The sequence below is a fragment of the Microtus ochrogaster genome, chromosome 10 (assembly GCF_000317375.1).
Source record: "Microtus ochrogaster isolate Prairie Vole_2 chromosome 10, MicOch1.0, whole genome shotgun sequence".
Taxonomy (NCBI): domain Eukaryota; kingdom Metazoa; phylum Chordata; class Mammalia; order Rodentia; family Cricetidae; genus Microtus; species Microtus ochrogaster.
In genome coordinates, this window is record NC_022016.1 from 34,593,691 (window position 1) to 34,617,521 (window position 23,831).

The window sequence follows — 23,831 nt, forward strand, 5'->3', positions numbered from 1 at the left end:
AAAAAAAAAAAAAAAAAAAGAACAGTCCTTAGGCTTTGCGCTTGGGAGCGCTTTTCCAGTCCGAGGCTCTTCCTCCCACAAAACAGTCCAGGTTATAAAAAGTCACATGGTCAGGTCCACCGCATCAATACTCAAACATCTGGTATATTTCTAAGAAGAAAAATTGCTTTTAGAAAACTAGGGAGATACCTTAGTCCATAACGTGCTTGCCATACAAACATGAACACCTGAGTGACTACATAGATGGTTGGGCATGCTGGCATATGTGCGCTCCCTGCACTGGAAGCGCAGAAAAAGGAGGAGCCCTGGGGCTTCTTGGCCAGTCTGTCTAGCGTAATTGGTGATCCGTAGGTTCTAGCAGGAGACTATCTCAAATAACAAAGTGGGTGGGTCCTGAGAAATGACACCTGAGGCTGACCTGAACATATGGGCATGTTCTCTGTTTCTCTCTGTTTCTCTCTGTGTGTCTGTCTGTCTGTCTGTCTGTCTGTCTGTCTCTCTCTCTCTCTCTCTCTCTCTCTATCTCTATCTCTATCTCTATCTCTCGATTTATATTTAAATTCTTTCTGAGGGCAGGTTTTGATCAAAGTTGGAGGGAATTATTCACTTACTAAAGTCTTGCTAAGAGCCCAAGCAACAGTCATGGTGCTATGATCTAAAGACTCAGAGATAAAAAAAAAAGGTGCATTTACTTGATACCCAAAGAGTTTCAGAACTTTCCAGATTAAAGGTTAGAAGGAAGCAAGAAAAAGAGGATTTAGAGGCATGTGTCACTAAGACCAGTCTTCTAAGCTCATTTAAAAATACAAAAAAAATGCAAATGGTTATAAGGAAAAGCACACAAGTGTTTCAAGAAACCTAGGTTTCAAGTTGGCTGTATCAGGTACTAGTGATGTGAACTTGAATAAAGCCCTTGTCTTTACTGATCCTTGCTAGTCTCACCCACAGAATGTGAATAGTAGAATGGGGGAACAAACACTGTTTAATGAGAAGAGGTTTAATGAACATAGACATTATAGTATCTTCAGAGTGATGCAGAGCTTCTGGTGGTCCTTCTGGACAGGTAACTGAGAAACAGGCATTTGCTGGATCAATAGCTGTATACCATGTGTTAATCTGCTCAGGTAAGGACACCACATCTGGTACAGCAGCTGCAATTAGAGTCACTACCTGATTGAGTTTTTGATAGATCTGGTGGGGCAGACAGATACATAACCAAGGATAATTGGAATGGAAAAAGTGAATACACACACGGGGGGGGGCGCAGATGCAGAAAGGGACATGTGCACACAAAGAGACAGAGGTATAGAGAGACAGAGACCGACCTGGAGACATGGCCAGTGAATGCAGGAGTAAGGAAGCAGGAAGAAGCCGGGCGGTGGTGGCTCACACCTTTAATTCCAGCACTAGGGAGGCAGAGATCTCAGTAGAGACTTCTTGGCTTATGTGCTTACATGTTTCCACTACTTTACACGGCACTGTTGTTCCCTTTAAGGAAGAATCTCCGTAAATGCGACTCTCCGAAGCACCTCACACGCTGTTGCTGTCCAGAGAGTTAGCTGTCCCCCCTGCTTCCTGTCTTGTCCTGAGACACACAAAGTGGCTTGACTGTCCTGGGGCTCACTAAGCACCTACACATCTCCCCTGCCATTTGAGTCCAGGCTGAGGCCCTGGGCACTGATAGTTATTAACGTTTTCTCCCAAAACACTGCAAGAAACTGCCCCCAACCCAAATGCAGGTTATCTAAGCCAACTTGAAGAGCATGGGTGGTCCCTAGGTTGTAAAACTGGGTGAAAGGGTTAGTGTTCACACAAAACATAAGAGGAGTTGGGTGGTGGTGGTGGGTACCTTTAATCCCAGCACTCGGGAGGTAGAGGCAGAGGCAGAGGCAGACGCAGGCGGATTTCTGTGTGTTCGAGGCCAGCCTGATCTACAGAGTAAGTTCCAGGATAGGTTCCAAAGTTACATAGAGAAACCCTGTCTCAAAAAACGAAACACACAGACACAGATGCACAGACACAGATGTACATAATTCAACAGTTGCTGGCTGTAAATGGAAAGTCCAAGAATCCAGTAGTTGCTCAATCCTTGAGCCTGGCTGTCTCAGCAGGTCTTCAGTGCATGCTGGAATCTCAAAGAAGTAGGTTCTAATGCTAGTGGAGGGATGGACTTGCTAGGGAGGCGAGAGCAAGGAAGCCAAGAGCAAAAAAAAAAGAAGAAGCAGGAAGGATGCAGCTAGAAGAGCCTGATGAGGAAGATCTACTGTAGAGATCCTTGTCTGCTGCCCACTGTGCTTGCATTCTGTACCTTGTTGGTATATGGTAAGTAACGCCTATGAATCGTACTTAAGAACTAAAATAACCAGGTTGGCAGTACTCTGTTTTTTCAAAAGGCTTTACTGAAGGCCTACTTTCTTCATCAGCCTGTCTATATAAGAGGAGATTCCACCGAAGTAGGCACTGTATCTGTTGAGACCTGATATTTAAAAGTAGTCCAAAACTAATCATAAAAATAGAAAAAGTTTGGTGTGATGTTGGATGCCTGAGATTCTATCACTGAAGCAGGAGAATTCTGAGTTTGAGGTCTAACTATGTAGTTCAAAGCCAGGACAGACTACAAAGCCAGAGCCCCTGTCTTAATCCTCACAAAGTACTGGATGATTCCAGATAAAGTATAAAGAGAGCGAAGGGTTCAGTAGCCCTGTGTCTGGAATCCACAAGACAGCCCTGCGGTTTGATGTTCCTTATTCATAAGACACAGTAGGCGATATGCTTGTAGTTTTATTTGTTAAAGTCAAAAGAACTGTATTAGAACCAGGAAATGGGAATGAAGCATGGGGTGAAGTTCAGGAATGTCAGAGACAAGTTTCCAGAGTTCTCTTTCCTAGTAGAGCTGCACAGAGACACACATACATTCTTCCAGCAGTGACGTGTGGCAAACAAGGGAAGCTCATCTGAGCCTTACTGCTTGGCCTTTGTACTGGGCACGAGCCTCATAGGCATGAAAAGCTCATGTCACTAACCTCAGCTACTCAGACCCCAGCCCCTTGGAACAATACCAGCCCAAATCACACTGTAGGTAGGATAAACTCGTCTGGCTCCACTGTTACAGCTGTAGCATAACTCTTGCAAGCATAGCAAACACTTTCATAAAGAAAATACATAAAGGTCTCAGGGGGTATGTCCTTGCAGTGGCTATTCTTGGTTGTCAACTTGACTTCATTTGGATCTGAAACCCAAAACTGGAGGGCACATTTGTTGTAGGAGGCTGCTTTGTTAGGCTGCTTGTTTGTTTTTCGGATATAGTCGGCCACATTGGAGCCGTCAATTTGTTGTAGGAGGCTGCTTGTTTGTTTTCCAGCCGCCCAGACTCCTGAAATAATTACACAGAAGCTATATTATTTAAATCATTGTTTGGTCAATCACTTAAGCGTATTGTTAGCTAACTTTCACAGCTAGAATTAACCCATTTTTATTATTTTATATTTTACCACATGGCTGTGGCTTACCAACAAGGTTCCATCTGACGTCTGTCTCTGGTGGGGCTACATGGATTCTCCTTGACTTTGCCTTTTTTCTCCCAGCATTTGGAGAAAATGCTACCCACCTCCTGACTAGCTCTACTCTGCCCTATCACAGGCCAAGGCAGCTTCTTTATTTATTAACCAATAAAAGCAACACATATACAGAAGGACCTCCCACATCACACATCTGTAAAGAATTTTTGTTTAATTTGAAATAAAAAGACCCATTTCTAATCCAGATCTTTAAGATGGAAGGACACACCTTTAATTCAGCTCAACGTCGATATAAGGAAGTAGAAGGGGGAAGCTTTTGCTCTTGGCTTCCTTGCTCTCGCCTCCCTAGCAAGTCCATCCCTCCACTAGCATTAGAACCTACTTCTTTGAGATTCCAGCATGCACTGAAGACCTGCTGAGACAGCCAGGCTCAAGGATTGAGCAACTACTGGATTCTTGGACTTTCCATTTACAGCCAGCAACTGTTGAATTATGTACATCTGTGTCTGTGCATCTGTGTCTGTGTGTTTCGTTTTTTGAGACAGGGTTTCTCTATGTAACTTTGGAACCTATCCTGGAACTTACTCTGTAGATCAGGCTGGCCTCGAACACACAGAAATCCGCCTGCGTCTGCCTCTGCCTCTGCCTCTACCTCCCGAGTGCTGGGATTAAAGGTACCCACCACCACCACCCAACTCCTCTTATGTTTTGTGTGAACACTAACCCTTTCACCCAGTTTTACAACCTAGGGACCACCCATGCTCTTCAAGTTGGCTTAGATAACCTGCATTTGGGTTGGGGGCAGTTTCTTGCAGTGTTTTGGGAGAAAACGTTAATAACTATCAGTGCCCAGGGCCTCAGCCTGGACTCAAATGGCAGGGGAGATGTGTAGGTGCTTAGTGAGCCCCAGGACAGTCAAGCCACTTTGTGTGTCTCAGGACAAGACAGGAAGCAGGGGGGACAGCTAACTCTCTGGACAGCAACAGCGTGTGAGGTGCTTCGGAGAGTCGCATTTACGGAGATTCTTCCTTAAAGGGAACAACAGTGCCGTGTAAATCAAGCAGCAGGGAGAGAGTGTTGTACTTTTTAAAAAGTATCAGATTACAGCGGAAGTCATAGTATACATCATCATTTCTGCACTCACCCTTCAAAAGCATTAAGATTAAGCAAAGAACAAAAATATTGAGTTTAAATCTGCTACTTACTGAAACCGGACATCGTGAATTTGGTGGTATTGAGCCACCTTCTTTATATTTTATTTATTCATCAATTTTGGGGAGTACAGGGCAAGGTTTCTCTGTTTAGCTTTCGAACCTGTCCTGGAACTGTCTGTAGCCCAGGCTGGCTTCGAACTCAGAGATCTGCCTGCCTCTGCCTCCTGAGTGCTGGAATTAAAGGCGTGCGCCACCACTTATGGCAGCTGACTCATCTTCTTTATGGGGATTAAATGAGGGTGTGAATATATGGAATCTGGCACAGAGGCATGGTTAACAGGCAGCAATACCTAATAAATGTGGATTTATGTCATTAAAGAACTAAATAAATGGAGCTATTGTCACAAATGATATAGAGTCAGCTAAACCTATTCTCTCTCTCATACACACACACATACATATATATATATATGTATATATACATATATATATATGCAGAAATAGAGAGAAAGGCTAGAGAAATGACTCAGAGGTTAAGAGCACTGTCTGCTCTTCCAAAGATCCTGAGTTCAATTCCCAGCAACTACATGGTGACTCACAACCATCTATAATGGGATCTGATGTGCTTCTGGTGTGCTTGAAGACAGAACACTTAAACACATAAAACACATAAAAAGTAAATTATATATATAAAACCATCAGAGTAACTTTGAGTTTTCTATATCCAGAAACCCAATAGCATCACAGAAACAGGTAGTTTCCCTACAGTCAGCATCAGTACTGTTTTCAAGGGGATGAACCTGGAGGGCCCTTTCTGCTAAGTAGACCTGGAGTACCCTTCACTTAAGTAGGGTTCAATCCTAAAAGAGAACAGCAATCCAGAAAGATTCGCCCTACACAAGCCAAACCTTATATTATCTATCCACAGCCACTCAGAAAGCTCAATTCCAAAAACAGAAAGAGATTTTACATCCCAGCTCATTTTATGAAACTACTATATATAACCTTGGACTAAGAATGAACAGCAATGCATTAAACAGAAGTGCAGACTGATGTAACTCATAAAAATCCTTTTAAAAATTATCAAGATGTAGATTACTCATGATGAAATTGTATTACCACAGGGATGCAAAATTGATTGTCAGAATTTATCAGTGCAATTCAAAATAACAGATTAGTGGTTATGTCCATCTCAATGATGCAGTGTTTGATGAAATTCAACATATATTTAAGTTGACTATACTCAGAAAACTAAGAACATAATGGAATGACTTTACTATGTAATACTTTACCACATAGCTACAAAGAGGCATAATAAACACCACAATAAAATGTTGAATTTTTCATTTCTGATCATGAATAAGACAAGATTGTCCACTATCATCAGATAGATTCACCGTTGTATTGGGTGGGGCTCTCCAATGAAATAAATAAAGAAAAGGAAATAACAGTATAATATTTAAAATGGAAGAGACAAAATTGCTCTCAGAGATCGTTTGTGTTAAAAGAAATCTAGATAGCCATGCAGTGGTGACACACGCCTTGAATTCCAGTACTCAGGAGACAGAGGTAGACCAGCCTTGTCTACAAAAAGAGTTCCAGAGCAGCCAGGACTCCAGACAGAGAAATCCTGTCTCAAAAATCTAGAGATAAAATTTTAGGACAATCATATTTAACAACCCTTGCTAGAAAGAAAATCAACATACAGAAATTATGTATCTTTGTGCTACCTCAAAATAGAAGCTATAAAATTTCAAAAGGAAAGCCAGGCATAGTGGCGCACACCTTTAAACCCAACACTCAGCAGGCAGAGGCAGATGGATCTCTGTGAATGCCAGGTGAGCCTGGTCCATACAGTGAGTTTTAAATCTGTGTTCTGCATATGACAGGAAACATGACGTATTTGTTTTGCTGAGACTGTCTCATTTTGTTTATCATAAGCATTTCGAGTTGCATCCATTCTGCTGTACATGTTAGGATTTCATTTTTCTTTTCATTGCAGAAAATTCCATTGTTTGAGACCAGCCTGGTCAACAAAGCAAGTTTCATGACAGCCAGGGTTGTGTAGAGGAAACAAGTCTTGAAAACCCAAATATATACTTTATATAGCGATTTTCACAATATTAATTCTATCCATGAGCATGGGAGAACTTTCCAACCTCTGGTATCTTCTTCCTTTCTCCCTCTGGTGTCTTCAAGTTTTTATTCTATACATCTTTCAGCAACTTAGATTTATTGCCAGTTGTGTTACTTTGTTTTGAAGCTAATGTGAGTAGGACTTTCCCTCTTTTTTCTTTTATGGTGTGTTCATTTTAAGTACATAGAAAAACTACTGGGTTTTTTTTGTGTCCTGCTTCTTTCTGAAGGTGTTTATCAGATTCAAGAGATTCCTAGGGGAGTCCTTATTCAAGTGTAGGATTGTAGCCTAGTCAAAGTCAAATGGTTTATTGGCTTAAAGTGCTTACCACAAAAGTCTGGCAACTTTTGGAACCCATTTTAGAAAGCGGAACTTCAGGCTGTCGTTAAGCTGACTTGACATTGTGTCAAACTTCCTTCTACACGTCTGTGTAATCGGGGAAGGCTGACAGCAGTGAAGGCCAATGAAGGCAGAAACTCATGACTGCCCAAGTTGCTGACAATAAAGTGACAGTTGCGGGCTCAACCCGAAACGTGACATTTACACCTGCTCCCTCTAAGCCTCAGGAAACAGCATGGAAGAGTTGGAAAGAATATAAGAGCCAGGAGCTAGGAAGAGGCAGCCACTGTCATAATGAACTCAGCAGCTGGGGTAACCTGTCCTGGGCCTATACAAAACTGGCCTTGGCAAGAGGCAGCCTTCCTACTGAGCTATTAGGATTCTGGAAGAAGCTGAGTCATATTGTATATTCAGTTGTGTACGCGCTACTGAGTCCACCTGGCTCGAATAAACCATTCCAAACCCATGCTCACACAGATGGCCCTTGTTAAATTCAGTGGCTCGCAAAACAAGAAGACATGAATGTAGAAAACGGATAATCAGAGAAGGGTATTGACAGGGGTGGAAGGGAGGCGATGGGGGCGGGGAGTAATCAGAGTGCATTATAATGCATGTATGACGTTGGCAAAGAACATATTTAATTTTCTAATAGCCAGATGCAGTGGCACACGTTTGTAATCCCAACACTCCTATATGGGGAGAGTGGAGGAAGAGAAGAGAGGCAGAAACAGCTATTATAGAGTGTGCAGGATGGCAGAATCAACTGGGAACCCTGGCTCAACGAGGTAGAAGGAGGTAATCGACCCCCAAAAGCTGTCTTCCGACCCCCAGAGCAGTGGGTCTCAAACTTCCTAACAGTGCGACCCCTTAGTGCTGTGCTTCATGTTGGAAAGTTATTATTAACCTCAAAACTAGTTCATTGCGACTTCATAACTGTAATTTTGCTACTGTTATGAATCTTAAAGTAAATGTCTGGTATGTGACCTTAAAGGGATCGCGACCCACATGCTGAGCACCACTGCTCTGTGTGCACACCATGAGACATGGGCACATGCACTCATACACGTACACAATAATAATATTTTTAAAAAGTCTAAGATCATAGCAGTCGCTTTTCCTCAGGCAATCGCCATGGTAAGACAAGGCGATCCCGTGTACTGGGGGATTCACCTAGGCTGGGAAAGGCAGAAATCTGTTGTGCTCATGGCGAGCAGCACCCAAACCTGTGTGCCTTTCTCCTCTCATTCAGAGAAAAAGATAAGACACATAGAAGTGGGCCTTGCGGCTGGGAAGTGGCTGCACAGGATGTGGCCACACGGAAAAGCATAGCCGCCTTCTTCTGCTCCTTCTCTAGTTAAAGAACAACAGAATGTTTTCTTGTCTTTCCTTCAAGAGTAGCCTTTGAACTCTGTCATATTGGTCTGAGATAACATGTGACATGGAGTGGGGAGAAGTCTTGGGGACCCTTGAAAATGGTTTTAGACACGCTTCCTTTTCTTTTTTTTTTTTTTTAAAGATTTATTTATTTATTATGTATACAGTATTGTCAGTATTCTGTTTGCATGTGTGCCTGCAGGCCAGAAGAGGGCACCAGATCTCCTTACAGATGGTTGTGAGCCACCATGTGGTTGCTGGGAATTGAACTCAGGACCTCTGGAAGAGCAGGCAGTGCTCCTAACCACTGAGCCATTTCTCCAGCCCGACACGCTTCCTTTTCTGAGAGGGTTTCTGGAACAACTTGTCAATGTGTTTGCGGTATCTGACACTGAAAGGCGGGACTCTGGTAAGACCCTCCCCATCGCTCAGTCTGTCTTTCTGAGATTTCCCTGCAGTTCCCATCCATTGCCTTTGTGCTGCGGTGGGCTCTGTCCTCCTCCCAGCCTGCAGCAGTAGCGCCTGGCACAGTCCTGACTAAAACACTTCCGCTGTGGCCTCATGGCTGGCAGCAAACGCTCTTCAGAAGAGACAAGTCCAAATCCCCAGCTGGTTCAGGACATTTTCAGTTTGTTTTGTCGCTTGGGGTAACTATTCCTCATAGATTTTTCCTAATGGAATTCTCAACTTAAAAAATGTGTAGGCCTGTCAGAATGGCTAAAATAAAAAACACCAATGATAGCCTTTGCTGGAGAGGTTGTGGAGAAAGGGGTACACTCATCCATTGCTGGTGGGAATGCAAACTTGTGCAACCACTTTGGAAAGCAGTGTGGCGGTTTCTCAGGAAATTCGGGATCAACCTACCCCTCGACCCAGCAATACCACTCTTGGGAATATACCCAAGAGATACCCTATCATACAACAAAAGTATATGCTCAACTATGTTCATAGCAGCATTGTTCGTAATAGCCAGAACCTGGGAACAACCTAGATGTCCTTCAATGGAAGAATGGATGAAGAAAGTATGAAATATATACATATTAGAGTACTACTCAGCAGTAAAAAACAATGACTTCTTGAATTTTGCATGCAAATGGACAGAAATAGAAAACACTATCCTGAGTGAGGTAAGCCAGACCCAAAAAGAGGAACATGGGATGTACTCACTCATATTTGGTTTCTAGCCATAAATAAAGGACATTGAGCTTATAATTCGTGATCCTAGAGAAGCTAAATAAGAAGGTGAACCCAAAGAAAAACATATAGGCATCCTCCTGAATATTAACCTTAATCAGGCGATGAAAGGAGACACAGAGACCCACATTGGAGCACTGGACTGAAATCTCAAGGTCCAAATCAGGAGCTGAAGGAGAGAGAGCACGAGCAAGGAACTCAGGGCCATGAGGGGTGCACTCACACACTGAGACAATGGGGATGTTCTATCGGGAACTCACCAAGGCCAGCTGGCCTGGATCTGAAAAAGCCTGGGATAAAACTGGACTCTCTGAACATAGCGGACAGTGAGGACTACTGAGAACTCAAGAACAATGGCACTGGGTTTTGATCCTACTGTACGTACTGGCTTTGTGGGAGCCTAGGCAGTTTGGATGCTCACCTTACTAGACCTGGATGGAGGTGGGTAGTCCTTGGACTTCCCACTGGTCAGGGAACCCTGACTGCTCTTCAAGCTCATGAGGGAGGGGGACTTGATGGGGGAGGGAGAGGGAAATGGGAGGCGGTGGCGGGGAGGAGGCAGAAATCTTAAATAAATAAATAAATAAATAAATAAATAAATAAATAAATAAATAAATAAATTTATATTTGTTCATACAAAAAAATGTGTAGAATGGCTGGGCGATGGTGGCGCATGCCTTTAATCCCAGCACTCTGGGAGGCAGAGGCAGGTGGATCTCTGTGAGTTCAAAGCCAGCCTGGTCTACAAAGTGAGTTCCAGGACAGCCAGGGCTACACAGAGAAACCCTGTCTTGAAAAAACAAAAAAGAGCTGGGCGATGGTGGTGCACGCCTTTAATCCCAGCACTCGTGAGGCAGAAGCAGGCGGATCTCTGTGAGTTCGAGACCAGCCTGGTCTACAGAGCTAGTTCCAGGACAGGCTCCAAAGCCACAGAGAAACCCTATCTCAAAAAACAAAAAAGAAAAAAATATGTGTAGAATAGTGTTGTCTGAAAATAAGGATAGATTTTGTCTTCTCTTACTTATGGCCCCCTTATTTCTTTCTCTTGTCTTAGTGATCTAGCTAAGATTTTGGCACTATATTGAATGTGAGTGGGGAAAGTGGCCTCACTGACTCATTCCAGATTTTAGAGGAAATTTTTCAATTATCCCCCCAAAATGTAAAGCTGGCTCTAGGCTTGTTGTCTAGAGCCTTTAAGATAATGGCTTGTGCTCCTTCCATTTCTAATTCCTTCAGCGCTCTTCTCATGAAGGCCTTTTCTGGGGGCCAGAGAGACTGCTTAGTGAGTAAAAGAACTGTTTAGTTAGTTGTCCTCTGAAGGCCACATGCATGGAGTGTCATGAGCGTATGAACATGCCCATACAAATACACACAAACAAACCATACACATACACACAATAATAATAAAAGGGTTTTTCTACAGAAAAAATTAAAGGAAGTAGAAAGGGGACTTGTACTAGTTGGGAACAGTAAGAGGATTGGCAGAAGCGGGAGGGGGACAAGAGGCAGCCAGGGGTGACATGGCCAAAATGCACACATACATGTATGACAATGTCAAAATGAGCCCATTATTTTCTATAATAAACACGTGACCATTGAAAGAGTGGATTCAGAGCTGTGTGGTACCATGCCCCTGCAGTGCCAGCTACTCGGAAGGCTGGAGCTGGGGGCTCACTTGGGGCCCTGAAGTTCAGCCCCAGCCTGGGAGGCCTGACATGACTTTGTTTCAAAACAAAGAAACGTGAGTCCAGGTCTAGGGGTGGCTATTAGTGACAACATGCTTACCTGGCACATGCTGGGTCATAGATTCAACAGTCTCCGCATTACACACAGACACCCAGGAGATTCACACTCAGGTTTAGACGTGTGCCAGCAATTTGAGTGACTCTGAGTATTGCCGGGCCGGGAATAGGGGAGGAGGCAAGGTTATCGCCCTCAGTACCAAGTCTTAGCTAAAGAGCAAAGAAACTACGGAGTGCCAGGGCTTAGAACGGTACTGGGGGACTGAGGAGACAGCTCACGCAAGCACGGGAACCTGAGTTCGGATCCCCAACTCCCATGTAAAAAGCCAGGCACACCTGTGCATGACTGTGACTGAGAAAGCAGAGACAAGAGGATCATGGGGACTCAGGTTTGCTGTTAAGGAATTTCTAGGGTCACTGAGGGATTGTTTTATTGAGCTCTACATTTTTCTCTGCTCCCCTTCCTACCTCTCCCCTCCACTTCAACCCTCCCCCAAGGTCTCCATGCTCCCAATTTACTCAGGAGATCTTGTCTTTTTCTACTTCCCATGTACATTAGATCTATGTAAGTCTCTCGTAGGGTCCTCATTGTTGTCTAGGTTCTCTGGGATTGTAATTTGTGGGCTGCTTTTCTTTGCTTTATGTCTAAAAACCACTTATGTGTGAGTACATATGATATTTGTCTTTCTGGGTCTGCCTTACCTCACTCAATATGATGTTTTCTAGCTCCATCCATTTGTGTGCAAAATTCAAGATGTCGTTATTTTTTTCTGCTGTGTAGTACTCCATTGTGTAAATGTACCACATTTTCCTTATCCATTCTTCAGTCAAGGGGCATTTAGGTTATTTCCAGGTTCCACTGAAGGATCTTGTCCAAAAACCAAGGTGGAGAGTAACAGACAGTGAGAAAGGAAAATACCGATACCAACTGTAAATGAAGACACTCGCTGCCCTAGTCTGCTTCTCTATTGCTGTGATAAATATCATGATCAAAAGCCACATGTGGAGGGACGGGTTTATTTGGCTTACACATCACAGTTTATCACTGAAGGAAGCCAAGACAGGAGCCTGGAGCAGAAACTGAAGCAGAGACCATGAGGTACGTTGCTTACTGGTCTGGTTTCCCAGCCTTGGTTGGCTTGTGCTTCACACAAGCCAGGACCACCTTGTGATGGGATGGCACTTCCCACAGTGGGCATGGCACTTTCCGCAGTGAGTGCGGCACTTTCCACAGTGGGCGTGGCCCTCCCACATCCGTCAGTCAGTCAAGAAAATGTCCTACAGCCATGCTGGCTGGCCAATCTGATAGAAGCAATTCCTCAGCTGACAGTCCCTCTCCCCAGGTGACCAGTTTGTGGTTCCATAACCAGAGCAGCTGGGCAAGCTGAGCAAAGCCCAAACTGAGTAACTAAAATAACTTGTCTCCTGAAGTTCATCATCCCCTGTCAACTCCTCAGTGCGGAGGCAGGAGGGAGAGCCACTGAAGATGAAGAAATTAACAGTTCAATCTCCGGATGCCTCAAACCTATGGGAATGACAAAGCCTTCCGTGGGTGAGGCTGGCCTGGAACTCTGGAGACCAAGTTGGCCTCGAACTCACAGAGATCCGCCTACCTCTGCCTCCTGAACACTGGGATTAAAGGTGTGTGCCACCACCACCCGGCTCCAAAACAGAAATTATAAATGGTGGAACTACTTCGATTTTAAAACAGTAATTAAGAGGACCATGAGGACAGAAAAACCATCTAACTTTGGTGGCAGGATTTGCTGGCAACATAGCTAAGGATGAAGATGCCCATACACTGCAGGGATGTTGAAAGACTTCACCTGCAAAAGGACATTCAGTTCTTGAAAATGTCCCCTGATTACATGATTTCCAAAATTAGGGCTCTTCTGAGAACTGTGAACTCTGAAAGAAATCAAAATCTTTTCTTCTTTTTCAAAAGCCACATAGTGAAACTGCCGACAAAAACACTAATGATTTCTTCACATTGAAGGGAAAAATATCCAAAAAGAGCAGTTCTGCCTCCGTGAGGTGACAGTGTGCTGGAAGCTGCTTGTCACCTCTGCTGTTCTTGGCATTCGTGTCCTTATTTGGTGACATGCTTTCAGCACTTACTTCGGTTTTCCTTTTCTTTTTTTCTTCCAGCCTACATGTGTGATTTCTCACTGAGCGAGTTTGGTGAGGCATGGGCGAGCACAGTAGAAAACTCCAGGAGTGTGGGACCACCGTTTATCCAGGACACCACGATTGGGGACACAGGTGACCTCATAGCCACCAAGAATGAGCTGTTTCTCAGCTAGTATGTCTTCAGTTCATCTGCATCAAACTGGCTGAAGCTTGGCATCTTTGAGGTATGGATCGTCAGGCAGACAGAGAACTTGAACTTGGCTCTATAAAGGGCCTCAATCACGTATTTCTTCTTCTGTAGTTTGGAGCAGGTGGATATGATGACCTGGCCGGTGTGAAGCCTGGTCGGTGTGCACAGTGCCTAAAGGCACTCATACCTGCCTTGAGCCTAGACTGGGGTTAGCACTGAGATTGAAGACGTGCGTGCATGCGTGCCAAGAAATTGTCTCCAAGGTCTGTCCCTTAGGACAACCCATATAAGCAAAAGGCTATGTAAAACTACCAAGAAAGCCACTCTTTGTAACCACTGCACACTAGGCCCACACGGGGTTGCTTGGCTTTTGAGACAGTCTCCCTCCGTAGTCCACAGTGGCTTTGAACTCACTGCCTCAACTTACTGAATGCTCTGACTCAAAAGCAGGCGCCACCATAGACAACAAGAATGGGTAGGTCTTAATGTTATCCTCCACAAGAATGTAATTCTTTTTTTCTTTTTTCTTTTCTATAATTCTTACTACATAGGAAAACACAAGTCAAAATTTATTGTTAGAAGCAACAAGAATTAATCATCACAATTTTTTTAAAGACAATTTTATATTTTCAAAACATACTTAGGTCAAGTGCAGTGGCACATGCCTTTAATCCCAACACTTAGGAGGCAGAAGCTGGTAGGTCTCTGTAAGTCGCAAGTCAGCCAGGGTTATTACCTAGTGAGACTGTCTTTTAAAATAACAACAACAAAAAGAAAAGCGCTGGATGTAATGGCACAGGCCTGTAACCCCAGCATTAAGGAAGATGAAGCAAGATCAGGAGTTCAAGGCCAGTTTGAGCCACATAGAAATCTCTCAAAAATAGTCACTTAACTGTATGCAGCTAGGTTTTTGTCTTGAAAAGGCATTGAAAACATAAAACATTGTAGCAAACAATCACCACTAATTTTTTTAACGCTCATTAAGATACCATGTATGAGAAATGTCTTCATTATTAGCAATCCATTGTTTCATGATGCCAATATCATTGTTTTAAAAAGAACAGCTCAGCATGGTGGTACACACCTACTTTTCCCCAAGACAGGGGTTTTCTGTGTAGTCCTGACTGTCCTGAAGCTTGCTCTGTAGACCAGGCTGGCCTCAAACTCCCAAAGATCCACCCGCATCTGCCTCCCGAGAGCTAGTATTAAAGGTGTGTACCACCACAGTCAGCTGGTAACACACACCTTTAATCCTCGCACTTGGCAGAGAGAGACAAGCAGGTCTCTATGAGTTTCAGGCCAGCCAAGCTACATAGGGAGACACTCTCAACTAGCTGAAACCAAACACACTTTGTGTTATGGGGTATTCACCAGAGAAGATTGCTCAGACATGGGTTTAAGTCAATAGAAAGTCTTTATTAGGGCGCCAACTACACTGGATGTTCAAGATCCCAGTGTAGCCCTGATCCTTTCTCAGGATGAGCTTTCAAGCACAAAAGCCATGTCCTGGGTTGGCATACTTCAGCTAACAAGAACAGTTAGCCAGAAGCGGAACTACAGAAGCCAAAAAGCAAAGTTAGTACATTTAGAACCTTTCCCAGAACTATGGACTTTGATGGATTGTGTCTTTGTTTTAGTTTTGGCAGGCGGTGCTGTCTATGTTCTCTGAGTATTACAGCCTGAATGGTACTTCCATCATGGAGTCAGTTGTGCTAAGGTCTGGGGCGGTCTAAGTCTTTGCGTGTGATAAAATTGTGAAATTAAACTAGGAGCTTTCTGAGTATGGTAGTGGGCACTTGTAATTTCAACTATTTAGGACACTAAGGCATGGGGAGAGGATCATGTGAGCCCGTTAAGTTGGAAGCCAGCCTAGGCATGAAAGAAAAACCCTGTCTCCAAAGACAACTAGGAGGGGTTGAACACTATTATTGAAACATAGTCCACAGTAATTTTTCAACTTGAGACAAGTTTTACCATCTCAGGGTGAGTTGCTTTTTTGTTTTAGTTTTTATTTTTTGTAAGAATTGACATGATGTATGTGTAGATTGTTTATATAAAATAGAAAGGGGTAAATATGTCTTTAACTGAAATTTTCCATAGAGTTGGATAATTTATATGAAGGTGATTTTTCTTGAGGGAGGGTCATCTTAGCTCAGGGTTATCTCAAAATATCTATGTAGCCCAGACTAGTCTTCAGCCCATGATTCCCCTGGCTCAGCCTCCCAAACACCACCACACCCTACTTTAATACTTTTCATCTCTGCATCATTTAAATTCCCTTCATTTCAATAAATTTAGTAAATATTTTAAAATAGAGATCTGGGGAGATAGCTCAGTTGGTAAACAGTTTGCCACACAAGCTTGAGGTTAGAGATGATCCCCCAGATCCCACATAAAAAGCGATACATGTTGGCACCTGCTTGTAATCTCATTGCTGAGAAGGCGCCAACAGGAGGGTCCCTGGGGCTCACTAGTCAGCCAGCATAGTCTAATTGCTGAACCTCAAGTGTCAGTGAGGGAGATACTGTCTCAGAAAACAAGGTATCCAGTTGCTGAGCTAAAACAGCTGAGGTTGACTTCTGACCTTTATACCACCCCCCCAACACACTTGCATTCCCCACCATTTTTTTTTTAAAAAAGAGTATGGTACATGGGAAATGGTTCAGTGGGTAAGGGCACTTGCTGTGAAAGCATGAGGCACTGAGTTCAAATCCCCAGCACCCATGTGAAAAGTCGGACATTGTTATCTGAGTCTGTAAACCAAGCATTGCAGGGACAGAGACAGATCCCAGAAGTTCCCTAGCCAGCCAGCCCAGTGAAGACAGCTAGCTTGTGATTTAGTGAGAAATTCTGTCTTAAAGAGTAAGGTCAAAAGTGATGCAAAAGATAGCCTATGTACACCTCCGGCCTAGAGCTCTTAAACTTGTACACACACGCATATGCATATGTGAGCCATAGTCCAAACTTTCAAGGGTTTGGGGGGCATTTCAAATCCAAACTGTGGGCTGGAGAGATGGCTTAATAGCTAAGAGCAAATGCTGCTCTCGCAGAGGATCTGAGTTTGGGTCCCAGCACCTATATCAAGTGTCTCACAAACATCTGTAACTACACTTCCAAGAGATCCACCATCCTCATTTGGCCTCCGAGGACACCTGCATACAGGTAGCATTCATTCACACAGGCGCACATGCACACACATATTTTAAAAATAAATTTTTAAAGAATATTTTTAAGATCCAAATCATAGCACACAATAAATAAGACAATGTGGTGTCGACACGGGGATAGACATATTTCTGGGAGAAATAATCTTGCTGCATTTCTGTGGGCAATTTGGTAAGAAAAGGAAAGTGTTGTGAAACAATCTTTTTGTACACTGTGAAGATGTGTTGCTCTCATTAGTTTAATAAAGAGCTAAATGGCCAATAGCTAGGCAGGAGGAGGTATAGGCAGGAGAGGCAGACAAAGAGAACTCTGGGAAGAAGGGTAGAGTCGTCAGGAGACGTAGCGAGAAACAAAATGAACATGTCATGCTGAAAAAAGGTACTGCCAAGTGGTAGAGAAGAAATATGGTTAATTTAAATTGAAAGAGCTAGTTAGTAATAAACCTAAGCTATTGTCTGGGCATGTATAACTAATAATAAGTCTCTGTGTGGTTATTTGGGAGTTGGCTGGCAGGACAGACTGTTCTGCCTACAGGAAAGTGTTTACAAGTAGCATCAGCATGATTGAATAGCTAGAGTATGTTTGCTAGAGAAATGAGAACTTATGTTTACCGAACCTCATGCACACACACGTATGGCAGCTCTATTAATAACAACTCCAAGCGCTGGGCGGTGGTGGCGCACGCCTTTAATCCTAGCACTCAGGAGGCAGAGACAGGTGGATCTCTGTGAGTTTGAGGCCAGCCTGGTCTACAAGAGCTAGTTCCAGGACAGGAACCAAAAACTACGGAGAAACCCTGTCTCGAAAAACCAAAAAAAAATAAATAAATAACAACTCCAAGCTGGAAACAACCCAAATGCTCTTCAGTGGTTAACTGGATAAACAAACTGTACCACATGTGTGTATAAATATAATAAAAAGAATAAAACATTGATTTGCTCAATAACTTGGATGAAACTCAATGGAAAAAGAAACGCAGTGAAATCGTGCCAAGTGCAACAGTCTCAAAAGGTAAGAGACTGGATCACCTCATTTGTAACCCTTTCTTGAAAAGACAAAGGCAGAGTGGTAAAAGACTGCAGAGACTTCGGGCCAAGAAGAAGGTGTGGTGACAAAGAGATTTTAGGCTGAGGGATCATTTCTGAAATGTTATCCTGTCAGTTACATGAACCCATGCAGGTGGTAAACTACATAAAATTCAAAGTGAATTCAATAGGTTTCTAATATATTCATTCATTCACTTTCTCTTTTTGTTTAAGAAAATTCTTATTTATGCCGTATCAATTCCATACAGGTAAGGAATGTATCTTGACCATATTCATCCCAAACTTCTCCCCTCTTGCTCCTTCCAGTCATCCCTAATATATATTTGTTTTTTAATTTTCCCCAGTGAAACACATTAAGAATCCTTGTTTTCTCTAAAACTGTTTTTTTCTGCGGGTATTTATATACCTAGAGATTAGTTCTGTTTGCTTCTGAGCCATTCATTTTTCTCCACGATATTTGTAAAGAATTTTGCTGCATTGCCTCTTTTGCATCTAGATTTTTTTTCTGGGTATGTCATAGCCCTAGGTGTTGAGATAGCACAATCAACTTATGCATTTTCTGTTGCTATAGCATCAGGCAGTTTTCATGTTTTTTCTATTACAATCAGTTTTAGTGCATGAAGATTCCTGTATTTCTTGCATGGGTAAGAATACGAGGGGTTAGGGTGTAATGCATTGTTAGAGTGCTTTGCCTAGCACGCTTAAGGAACTGGGCTCAATCCCCAATATCACACACAAAAAAATAATGTTCACTTTCGCTAAACTAAGACAGTAGAAAAGTAAATCACTGTCTATCCATCATGTAGAAAGATAGACAATGTGACGATAAATTAAGTCAAGTCATGAGAAACATTTGAGACGACACTAGCCACCACTTGGATACATTACACAAATGTCAGCCTAGTCACTCTCGTAATGACAACTCGTGACTCTTGATGGTCTGTGGGTCAAAGTAAACAATGTGACATTAAACTCCCTGACATAACCTCAGAGTTCCCGTGATTAGATACGAGGACCAAGAGGCAAAGTCTTGTGACCCTAGCAGCTGGTTTCATCAGAAAACCATAGAGATGACAGGCCCATGGTTCCTATTGCAGCTTAAGCACTAACTCTACCTGGTTACCCTGGGCCTCTGGCGATCTAAGTCAGCCCTTCCCCCATCGACTCTGACCTGCTCTTTCTGATCTTGGGCCAAATCTATTCTCCCATGGCTTCAGCCTGCAGATTGAGATGTCCTTACACCCAACATGCAGGTAAGGGTGACAGGAGCTGGGCCTGCAGCTAGTGCATTTTAGGCCTGGGGCAGCTGGTGGGTGAGATCCTGCTTACCAATAGCCAGACATCCCTTGAGCCACATGGAGATTTGTTGGTTTGGGTTTTCCAAGTGGGATCTCAGTCCCTAGGCTAAGTTGGCCCTGAGCTTGTGGCGGTCCTCCTGCCTCGGCCTCCAGAGAGCTGTCACACCCAGATCATGCAGAAATCTTGATCCCTTCACTTCTGAAGAACCCTCCTGGCCTGCGTGTCCATGCAACACCAGGCTGGGGCTCAAGATAATAAAAAGAATGAAATATTGACAGGCTCAGCAACTTGGATGAAACTCAATGGAAAAAGAAACTCAGTGAATTCGTGCCAAGTGAAACAGTCTCAAAAGGTAAGAGGCTGGATTATTTCATATTTTTATTAATAGCACTTATTATCAATTTATTTGAATTATAACTTTATTAGATAATAAATTTATTAAGTAACATTAAATTTTGAATTACTAAAATTACAAATTTACTAGATATTAAATTTATTAGGTGATATTAAATTGTAAATTTATTAAAATTATAACTTTATTAAAATATGTATTATTTTTACAAATATCAGGCTTTGCTGGTCCTCAGTACATTCAGGGTCCAGGCATGCACTCTTTGAACTGCTCACAGAGCCAGTATGAAAAAAAAATAACGCATATTTCTCTTTTACTCCCTTTTTGGAATGGGAGATAAAACTGAATCTCATGTAGCCCAGGCTTGCCTCCAACTTGCTACGTAGCTGCGGGTGATCCTCCTGTTTCCACCTTCCAAGTTGTGGGTGGAATTACAGGCATGGGCTACCACACCTGGATCAAAAAGTAAATACTAGTAACAACAATAATCAGTTTTAAATGGAAAAAAGGACTCAAAATATGAACTCTCCCTTTAGTAACATAAACAAACTCCTAGTAGGAAGGAAGAAGAACAGAAGGCTAAGGAAGAAGAGGATGGCGTATGCAGAACACACACACAAGCACCAACAGGAACCTGAACCCTTCAGGAAGCAGTGGAACCAGGCCAAGGCTGCCCACACCTATCCACACACAGCAGGCTCCGAGAAATATCCAGGCCTCTACTCAGGAACCCAGAGGTCTGCAACCCCTACCAGGTGTGCATGTTTAACACTGAAGCTGGCCTGCTCTGGGCTCCACAACTCCAAGGAGGAGCAAGCCTGGGAATCTAGAGTGACAGATATGAGGTCAGAGCCCCCACCAGCTAGATGTCTTGATATCAGACAAGAGCAGCCTTCAAAATCTGAGGCGTACAACCTTGTGCTTACCTCTCACTGGCCCTGTTAAGAGTCTGAGACATTGACTTTCAATGCTCAGGTAAGGATCTTAAGAACAGCCCTATTACATGAGCTCAACTATGTTCATAACAGCATTGTATGTCATAGCCAGAAGCTTGAAACAACCTAAATGCCCCTCGACTGAAGAATGGATAAGGAAAATGTGGTACATTTACACAATGAAGTACTATGCAGCAGAAAAAAATAATGACATCTTGAAATTTGCAGGAAAACATCATTTTGAGTAAGGTAACCCAGACCCTGAAAGACAATTATCACATGTACTCACTCATAAGTGGCTTTTAGACATAAAGCAAAGAAAACCAGCCCACAAATCACAATCCCAGAGAACCTAGACAACAATGAGGACCCTAAGAGAGACATAGATGGATCTAATGGACATGGGAAGTAGAAAAAGACAAGATCTCCTGAGTAAATTGGGAGCATGGGGACCATGGGAGAGGGTTGAGGGAGGGAAGAGGCAGGGAGGGGAGCAGAGAAAAATGTAGAGCTCAATAAAATCAGTAAAAAAGAACAGCCCTGTTTTCTAGATCCACCTAGTTAAATGAACCTAGAGTATTGTGACAAGAAAGGTGGGCCAGTGAGCTGGCTCATCAGGTAAAAACGCTGACTGCCAAAACCTGACTACCAGAATTCAATTTTCCAGGACCTACAAGGAGAGAACCAACTCCCACAGGGTGTCATCTGGCCTCCACAAATGGTCTTCTGGCCTCCACACATGTAATGTGGCACATATAAGCATGCATACACACACACACACACACACACACACACACACAGCATTTTGGTACAAACTGCATTGCTATGTGGTAGATAATCCCCAGGCAAAGAAGAAAAGACAAACTGTCCTAACCCTGGTTGAGGAGTCAATGAGTTTTGTCCACCTGATTCGCACTGCTCTGGGGAGGTTGGGACTGTGGGTGGAGTTACCACAGCAGGTGCAGCTCAGAAAGACGTGAGATCCAAGGAAAACAAAGACAGGCCATGGAGTATTCATAGCTCCCATAGGAGTGATTCTGCTGTCTTAGAGAACCATCCATGTCCATCCCAGAAGAGACACTACCGCACACCCACCCCTCCTCCAGCCGGTGGCCCAAGGGCCCTGCTTTTCCCTGGCTAACCGCCTCCAAAGGCATGGAGACGACTCTCCCTCTTCTTCTGGCCTCTGCTCCCCCTAAAGCAAGACTAACCAAGTGGTTACTGGTTGGCCAGAGGAGTTTAACAGAAGCACTGGACACCATAGGCCTGAGCTAAAGTTCTCTGAGAACCCAAAACAGGTTCCCTGCTCCTGAGTAAAGGTCTGGGTACAATCTATAGTTGGCTTTTGAGACAGTTTCAAGTAGCCCAGGTTGGCCTTGAATTCACTAAGTAACCAATATGACCTTGAGCTTCTGACCCTTCTGACCCCACTCTCGTACTGGTACTGCGGCTCACATTTTGAAACTTCCTTGCTGTTTTATGAACATATATTAATTCTCTGTGATAATGGGTTTTGTTACTGCATTTTCCTACATGTACATGCTGACGTATCTCATATATATTGTCCCATGCCCACTGGCCCCTTTCCTCGTCCACTCTCCTAACTTGCTCTTGTGGCCAGGTGAATTTCACCGGGGCTGCTTACAGGAGCACGGGCAAGGGTTTGTTTACAGGAGCATGGGCTACACCATTAAAGGAAATGCCTCTCCTTCCCCACTAACAGTGAACTGCAGATGCAGCCTCATGAAGGAGTGGGGGCTCCATGAGCCCCTCCCTACTCCATGACAAGAGGTTGCCAGGTTCTGGGATTGTGTACCACCACGCACAGTTCAAGCTTTAAAACTTGACTTCTCAGACAGTCCGTGTGGATAAGATGAGCAGTGGGGAAGGCAGTTCTGCTAAGGCACTCCTGCCTGCTGTGCTATGCAGAAGTCAGTGGGCTGGGAGTATAGCCGTTGCCTAGGACACTGTACAGTTAAAATCATCCGTTTGCAGTCCCTCCATATCTCTTTGCCAGCAGCAGGCTCTTCCTCCAGTCAGCCATCCAATCCTGTGCTTTTGTAGGTTTCCAGCAAAGTTCTTCTCTAAAATTAATTAAAATTTTAATTTGAGTTAATTTAATTACTCTCCTCCTGCTGCTACCTCTGCCCTCACCCCATCCCGAAATGACGTTGGCAGTCTTTTGTAGTAGAGGGCTGTTTTGTGCATTATATAATATTTGATTGCATCCCTGACCCACCCTAGTTCTGACACCCAAAAATGTCTCCAGAGATTGCCAAATGTCTTGAGTGGACAAACTACCAACAGTTGGGAATCACAGCTCTAGTGTCAAAATGTGTTTCTCTTAATGAATTTCCATACACGTGGCCTCATCTGGCTATTCATCTTAAGCTTAAGTCTCGGCTGAGCTAGGAACCCCTTGTAGAGAAAGCTCAATAGAGCTGAGTGCAGTCCCTATTCAGATATGCTGCTTGTGCTCGCCAGGGCTCAAGCCTCAGTGTTGGACATGTACATGTTCTTCATTTTTGAGCTGCCGAAAAGGGGTTCCTGCATTGTGGAAACATGAACAGTGTACGCGAGGATCAGAGACGTGGGGGACAAGGCAACAGAGACACCTAGCTAGGCTGTCCACCGTCTCTATTTCTATTGGTGGTCCTTGAACCAAGCGCACAAGTCCGGGAGTTTTATTGGAAGCTAGGTCCTACTGCCCAGATGGCTGCTGTATGTGAGGAAGTACCACTGGAGCGGAGCTTTCGGGGCTCTGAGTTTCGAATGTGTTTTTGTTCCGGCCCTTAGCTTGCAAGGTAATTAGAAAAGCCAAAGCAGACAGATGAGCTCTGACCTTTCTCTAGACAAGAGTCTGGGGTGCTCATTAGCTCTGTTACAGGAAGCCAGTTTATGGTAATGGGGTCATTCTTGCTGGTTCCACCTTCCATCTAGTTTGCCCCACTTAGCAAACTGAGGCTTTTAATCTTTTCAAATGTCAGTTACTTTCTGTAGATTTTCAGGCTCTAAGCTCAGCCATGGTGCTCCATTCCCGATTTATTTTTTATTCCAGTCAAGCTACTTGCTCTGAAATGAGGGTTGCGCTGTTGCCCGAGTCTGAGGTTAGACTGGCATTCTAAAGGGCTAACAGATAGGGGCAGCAGAAAGTGTGGCCCCCAGTTACTAGCCTTGTCTGGCTCTTTTTCCCGTCTCCACTTTGGTGTTCTCTTGCTTTGGCTGCCTTCTCTACTGTATATGATACCCCGCCCCG

The 23,831-nt window shown here is 43.7% G+C and overlaps 1 pseudogene; it reads right to left on the reverse strand.

Moving 5' to 3' along the window:
- Nucleotides 1-14,028: 14,028 nt before the first annotated feature.
- Nucleotides 14,029-14,177, reverse strand: LOC113456712 (annotated as a pseudogene).
- Between the last annotated feature and the right edge of the window lie 9,654 nt (nucleotides 14,178-23,831).